The sequence below is a fragment of the Hippoglossus stenolepis genome, chromosome 7 (genome assembly GCF_022539355.2).
Source record: "Hippoglossus stenolepis isolate QCI-W04-F060 chromosome 7, HSTE1.2, whole genome shotgun sequence".
In the NCBI taxonomy this organism is placed as follows: domain Eukaryota; kingdom Metazoa; phylum Chordata; class Actinopteri; order Pleuronectiformes; family Pleuronectidae; genus Hippoglossus; species Hippoglossus stenolepis.
The window spans coordinates 22,674,277-22,682,370 of NC_061489.1; positions in this window are offsets into that span (position 1 = coordinate 22,674,277).

The following is an 8,094-nucleotide window of genomic DNA, read 5'->3' on the forward strand; positions in this document are numbered from 1 at the left end:
TAGCTGCGTTTGATCAGAAATCAATTTGTGAATCGTTGGTCATCTTGTGCGTAAAAAAAAAAAAAACCCAAGTTGGGGTCAAAGTAGAAACGTCTCCAGGTAGAACACCGCCGGAGAAACACACTCAATAAACGTCAGACTCGTGTAGTTCATGTTCCTACAAAGATGTAATTCTCGGTACATGTTTAAAGCAAATTTATACTTCTCCTCCCACATCTCGGTTTGCGCACATGCACCCAAAACGCACAAGTACATCTTGATGTGAGATTTGTTCCGCCAGCGTGATTAAAAATAAAACCCAACTCGAGGAAACACACGCACACACACACACACTCACACACATCCGACGCTGCAGCTTTCACCTCCACTCCGATGGGAATTCAAATAAAAAAGCGAGCGAGTGCAAATATCCAAACATGTATCGTTACAGGCTTTAATCTGAATAATTAACAAGCTGTCAGTATTCATGAAGCGGCGCCTGCACATCCTGCACGCGAAGAACCAGGCAGCGAGTTCTGCTAATTACACGCTGATGAGGCCTGGATTTCTACTGTTGCGTTTTTAGACAGTTTGTTTTGCATGAGACAAATGAACTCACACACATAAATAAAGATAGTTCTGGTTTTAAATTAAAACATAAACAGCATAAGCCTGAAAATTTAAATCACACACATGGAAATGGTGACTTTCAGCTGCGTAGATTAGTTGCAGCTATTAATGTGCGATGCTATGAATGTTATGAATGGACAAAAGATTTTAGATTATGCACTTTGAGAATTAACTGCGAGAGTAAACAGGTTATTTAGTTGGATCTCAGGTTGTGTTGTTCTTTTTTTAAAGTAATAAAAGGAAGAGTGGTGCATGTGCAAGAATTCAGATGCTTCTTGGATTCATGCAGAGGTTCATTTTGAAGTTATAGCAATGAGGCAACAGGGAAATATTTAAATCACAACACAGGAGGAATTCATTTCTGACACAGAGCAGCTTCAAAACCTCCAAGGTCTCAAGTGAAATCAGCAATTTTCAGGTTGTTAAAGGCACATTTGTATCTACAAGTCAGATAAGATGTTTCCAGTATTGAAAAAACACAAATATAACAACTAAATATGGTATAAATGATGGAAATACAAATACACACAGCCACATGTGTAGTATTCCACGTATATTAGGACAAATCCTTATAGCCTCGTATATTCCGATATATGTTTCGTATAAGGATTAAATAATGGAAATGTAGAGACGCACATTTCTTGTAACCTAACTACTTAAATACACGCATGTACACATTCACTTGCACGTACCAAGGTTTTTTATTTTAGGACAAAATATAAATCCTTCTATCTTCGTATATCCTTCTAATATAATATATAAGAATTGAATACTGGAAATAAATAGCGATCCACCTTTTGTGTATCCCTACTTACAGACATAAATACTCACATGTGCACGTGTAGAGTATTTGTAGGACTCAGCAAGATATTTAATTTAAATATGTCGGTATATATATATACACATCTATAAATAATTCACATAAGACCTGAATAATGGAATTGTATAGAGATACAACTTTCTTAAATCTCCACCTATTTACATACAAATGTACACACACACACACACAATCCTTATATTCTTAGATATCCTTCTATTGGTTATATGTTTAACATAAGAATTGAACAATGGATACATATAGAGATATATGTTAAATCCCCAAGTACATAAAATTGTACACATGCTTTCATCTATCCAGCGATGTATTTGATCAAAGGACAAAACTCCCTCCATATACATATAGAATTAAATTTCTACACATGCAGCCACCAAACAGATTGGACTCCTCTCCGTCCCCTCTAAGTGCAGCAGAGAGGACTCCTGTGTGTCTGGGGGAGGTGGGTGCTTGTGGCTATGGGGGTTTGGCTCTGGACCAATGGCGGCCCGGCGGCCTCAGCTAAAGGTCACATGGTGTGACCTCACACATTCTCACCCTCACCTAAGGCCTGAGGAGACGTTCCTCCGTAACAAGACGCACGGCCCGTCCACATCTGAGCTGAACCCACACGGCGACGTCTCTAATTCGGACCTGCTCGCTGTGTTTCTACAGGAATCGATGAAAGATAAATTGTAGAGTTTGCTTTTTATTCACTGTAACAACATTCGCGTTTGTTTGCAGACTGTAAAAAAAAAGGGAAAAAGAAATGCATGTCTTCGCCTCGGGTTTGTGCTTTGTGTGAAAATATTGACTCGCTGGTTCATTTATGCCTCCATGCTTGAGAGTCGGCCCACGAAGGCACGCATTGCTTCCTCAGTGCTGCACGCATCTTGAGTGTACGTGTGTGTGCATCTGGCGTGCATACATGTATGTGAACATGTGCGTGCAGATGTGTGTATCAGCTCCTCGCGCAGTGGGGGCTCGGTGCTGTTCGAGGGCAGGCGTCTGGCCGGAGCGTGTGAAAGCAGATAACCAGGGCGAATTTCGTGACGCACACACTTCCTGCTCACTGAAGTTCTATTAAAGAAAGATGAAAACAAAACACACATCTGAGCTGTTTTCTCTGCAAATCAATTTCTGCACATTAAGCGTGCTGGAAAGATCAGCAGCACGGCTCTCATGGACCTTGAAATAGGGAGGGGGGAGGTGGGTGGGTGGGGGGAGAAATGATCCACCAGGAGAGACTCATGAAACATATGCAGGGTTTAACAAAATAATAAAATCTTTACGAATACAGTTTACCTGTAGGTGTCACGTGTATTTCGCCATTTGTGAGAGGCAGCCTTTCAGGGGGGGGGGGGGTGAACGTCCCTCATCGTAGGTGGGGTGAAAACGTTGGAGGCATCTCGGAGGCATTTTGCCCTCTGAGGTACCAGAGTGGAAAAAAACAAATACGCAAAAATAGAAAATGCACTTAACACCTAGTTTGCTCCTGGAGCTCTCTCGTGTGTGTGTGTGTGTGTGTGTGTGTGTGTGTGTGTGTGTGTGTGTGTGTGTGTGTGTGTGTGTGTGTGTGTGTGTGTGTGTGTTACTGCAGAAGAAAAGCTTGCATGCTCAAACTCCTCTGGATAAAAATGCCATTCAAGTGGTATTACGCAGCATTAAGGTCGACGTACCCAGCTGCGAGGAAAAAACAGGGAATCCTGTATTATGTTCCGCGTTGATCATATGAAACACATCCTATATTCTTCTATCACATCCTATCCACGAATGAATTCTGTGCATAATCTATGGGAAATTATAAAAATGCCTAGAAACAAGGTATAATTCATAAAAACAGGCCTCCCGCAGGCACACCGGCCGCCTAAAAGTCTTCCTCATGCCTCCTCATGTTAACCTGACAAGTCTAAAGCTGCTAACATTTTAGCCTTATCTGCAGCATCGTGTTCAGACACCTTCAGTTTACACAGTCGGCCCCAGATGGCGTCTCTCAGCACTGTTTTCTTTAGGCCTGTCATCTACTGTAACGTCTTAATTGACGTTTACCTCTGCTCGCCGCTGTCAGCCACCCGGAGTCTGACGAGCAGCCTGGCAGCACAGTTTCCCAGGCTCCGGCTTCGAGTTAGAAAATTACACCTGAGCGCTTCTGTTTGTTTTAGGTTCCCCCCCCACCCCCTTTCTTTTCATTTTGTGTTGGACAATTTTGTGTCTTTCACACGCAGAGCGAATTCAGAAAAATAAATTTGTTGCCTCTCCGTTGATGCGAGTGAAATCCTGCCGGTCCGTCCCGTTTATGACAATAACCCTAATTTTACCTCTTGAATATGATTAGATCTGATTCATGCTTCAATCAGGGACTGTATCAAAAACTGAGAACATACAAATAATACAGAAACTAACATCGCACGACAGTTTAAAGTGACTTTCTTTTTGTAAGGGTGGTCCCGAAGGACAGAAAACCCCAAACCATGCAGAGTTGATGTCATATACTCGAAACACTGATCTGACTCCAGCTGTGCAAACATCTTTGGGCATAAAATGCACAACATTATAGAGAGGACCACTCAGAGAGGAGCTTTACATCCATTATTCCAGCCTGATGCCACGTTCACTTCAAAGCTGGAAGTCAGAAATGTGTGTTTCCTAAATAAAACCTCGGAGCTCTCATGTGATCCAGTTATAGAAGCAATAAGAAAGAAATGGGGACATTGAATAAGGTTTAAATCATTAAACAACTTAAAGCAGTTTCTCATTTAGATGGTACATCAGATATATTTGGTTTTCCAGACGGCAAATGTAGGTTTAAATTCTCACAGAAAAAAGGGGAATAGGAGCTCATGCAATGCAAAATGTGGTTCACTTACAGTAAAGCGCTACAGCTTCACATTTTCAGTAAATAGAAATTAAATTCAACTTTCTGAAGCCAGGGAACTGACCAGCGGCTCAGTTTTAACCACAGTTACAAGAGTTACTTTCCCCTTGATTTAAATCACGACTTTGAACCTCCCTTTTTGTTTAATCAGTGTCAGAGTGAGCGGAGTGACATCCCACAGAAAATCTAACTTTGCTTATTAATAAACAAACGCCAGCAGGAAACCGGCTGTTTCTCACGTGATGTAATCCTCTGTGTTTTTGTTACACTGCATGCGAGTTCCTGAGATCAATGTGCTTTTCTCTCTCCCCTGTCTCCAGAGCCTGTTGCTGCCTGTGTCCGTCCTGCCAGCAGCAGCTTGTGGTTGGAGACCAGCTATAATTCCACATGTGCCTCCGTCCACAGACGTCGAGCAAAACATAGAAGCTCTGCCTAGTTAGTCACTGAAAGATGTTTGCTCCTTGTAAAAAATAATATTCATTTATAAAAAAAGTTGCATGTTCCAATTTTCCTGCTGCAGATATAAAACAATTTTTTTTATTTCAATTTTTCAATTTCAGCTCCAGTGGTTACAACAGATGTCAGATTCACTCTCCTGTGGACGAGCAGCTGTTTGAAACAAGCAACAGTTATATACAAACAGATGTTCAACTGAGACCGAGTCTGTGAAACTGTAAATATTGATTAAATATTGAATGCTTGCTCCATTTTTCTCATTCTAATGTGGTCTGTTAGGTGAATTATTGCATTAAATATTATTGTTTTATTGCAATCTCTGTTTATCATCATATAATCATGTCGTTTATTAAGTTGGACGGTCACGCTCCTCAAAATTTGTACGGAAATGTAGCGATGTCCATCCGACACGCTCTTGACCAATCGTGAGTCAGTCTCAGCTGATGTTTCACCCCGTTTTTATATTCCATATTATAAAATGATATCTTCCCCATTTCCCTTGATCGTTTTCACCCATTTGTGACGTCATATAAGACGACAGCAAACCTTACTGACCACGGTCGGCAGTGAGGTGTAAAATAACGCTCCACCTGGTGTACCTTGTCGCTCTGCACCTCCACCAGCCCCGCAGCACTTCCAGCCCGACAAGAACAGACGGCGAGGAGAGCGACTTATTGGATTCGATTCCCACCCAGCAGTGACTTATACGTTCAACCTATATGTCACAGATGGCAGGATTTCAGTGGGGCTGATATAGGAAACCCACTAAGAAGTATTGATCTGTGCAAGATCTGCTCCCTCTGCCTGATCTCCACGGGATCTGAACATATGCAGAGAGCTGCAGGGGAGAGGAGCCGCTGGAATCTCACTCTGTACCTGGAAACACTGAAGTAATAACAAGCAGTTCACAAACATATGTTGTTCTTAACCCAAACTGTCCCTGATAAGTATCTGCAGAAGAAATCCAGTTGAGGTGGAGGAAGTGATACAAGGTACGGTTTCAAATGGCGTCAGTGAAACCAGAGAATTTGTAACTTCCAGGTTGTGTAGGGGCCTGCTAGTCCAGAATGAGTGTGAGCCTATGAGCTGTAGCTCCAAAATGTAGGTGTAACGTTTATAGGTCAAAATAAAAATCTACCAATAGTCTTTATATTATCAACATCAGGGGTATAAACAATAAATATACGTTGCAAATGTTAAGTATTTGAGACGTTTCAAACCACGAGACACAGCCGGATCTTGTTTGAGCGTGAATTATGGTTATTAACACCACACTGTCCAGTTAGCAGCGGCTAAATTAGCATCAATTAGCAGAATGCTACCATGAAAATTGCCTCCGTGCACGATGGGACATTAGTATTTTTACATTGACATACATCAACATTGATTTACAATCAATACTATATTGTCCACAATTAAAATAAAATGTGTTGTAATGTTGTAAATACATCTTCAGCTCCATTCACCCTGATTGATCGACCTCATGAAAACTTGTTGCACATCAAAGCCTTCATGCTCATGAAGCATTTATACAGTGTAAGAAAACATCCCACATGCTGTTATTAACAAATACTATTAATGTTAATGCAGAATTTAATATGAATTGTGATTTGATAACTCAAAGCGCTATTAATTTGAACCATAAGAGATTTGGCTGAGGAACTAAATAAAGAAGAGAAAAGGGTCGAGCTCATCATACTTTATACTTTGACTTTTGATTCCCCTGATTATTCAGATCTTAGAATAATCAAATAAATATTAGATTCTCTTAGACAAAACTATGAGGTTAAACATTTTTGCAGAGAAAACTATTTTTTGAATTTAGTTGCAGCGTTGCACGTTTTTCATCCCGTTTAATAAAAACAACCTATTTTGTCATAGTTTACCTTTGATTTCCAGCACTGAGCCAGTGATTTGCTGTTAAATCGCCCGAGCAGGTTGACTGAGCAAGTCCATAGATCACTAACATAGTATCTGTGTGCACGTGTGTGTGTGTGTCTCAGACAGTTTTAATCTCTGATAAGACAGTCACGTCCATCTTCGTCGTCTGCCATGTAAACTCTGGTGGAAAGCGACCTGCTGCCTGCACCTCCAGGTCTCCAGGCTCCTTCATTACCGCGCACGGTGGGAGAGCCAGAGCGCACGGTGTGGTAATCCCTGCTGGAAGGTGTCACCATATACTGTCATTAATGATAACACACACACACACACACACACACACACACACGCACACGCACACACACACACACACACACACAGCCAGGATTGGCTGAGAGATTAATGGTTACAGCAGCAGCAGCATGTTGGAGATGACAGCTACAGGTTTATGTCTCTGCAGGTTATGTTCGCTCATATCATCCTCCTCTGTAGGAAGCTGCACACGTGCATTACTCTGTTGTCAGGGATATAGGTTGTGTTACACTGTTGTGTATTTTAATGCCATTTGCTCAGTTCTGTGTAATGCTGCAAAAATCGTGATTCTTAAGAAGTAGATGGGGATTTCTGCAGGGAAATTACCCTTCAAATATCTTTTGTGGTTTTTTAATTGTCTCCTAAAATTTTAACTTTCAACCCCCTATAAGAAGTATACGTGTTACTCCTTTAACAGACTGTTTATCTACTTAATTTTAATTATATCTAGAGGACAGAATTTGTGATATCATAATTAAACTAATTCACAAGATTAAAACAACAGGAAAAGGAGTCAGGGGAAAAGCAGCCATTGGTTTGTGCAGCAGAAATAAATGAATCCACTCATCTCAGGACCTGGCAGGTTCATTTCACGACCCCTAGAGGGCAGCCACAGCATTGCACTAAGATGTTTGACCTGTACCCTTTGGGTTTTTAATAGTTTTTTTTATTTTTAAATCTTCCTAAACTACATCTATATTTAGAAACCAATAAATGTTTATCTAAATACAGTATTTAATTTCTTGTTCTTAGATTATAATGTGTTCATACTGATTTAAAAGAATCTGGCTCTATCTGAATTAACCAATAACGTTTTGTGATTTTTCTGTAAATAAAAGTATTATTATTTAATTTCAGCTCAGGGTTGTAATATGAAATAATTTCTCCACAGGGTTGTTAGATGACCCAAAGTTGTAAACGTTGTTTTCTTGATGATTTGTCAGTGAACACACCACCACCACTTATTCAGTCTTGTAATTAGACCACATGATCCAGCAGAGGGCGCCACAGACAGTTGATTTAGAAAATTAGCTCCTCTCATATTAAATCTTTTTTTTTTTTTTAAACGTAGTTCAGCATCTTCTGTTTTTGAAAATTCACCTTATGCTTGATTCCAGTAAACTAAAGATATAATATCCATCATATCACT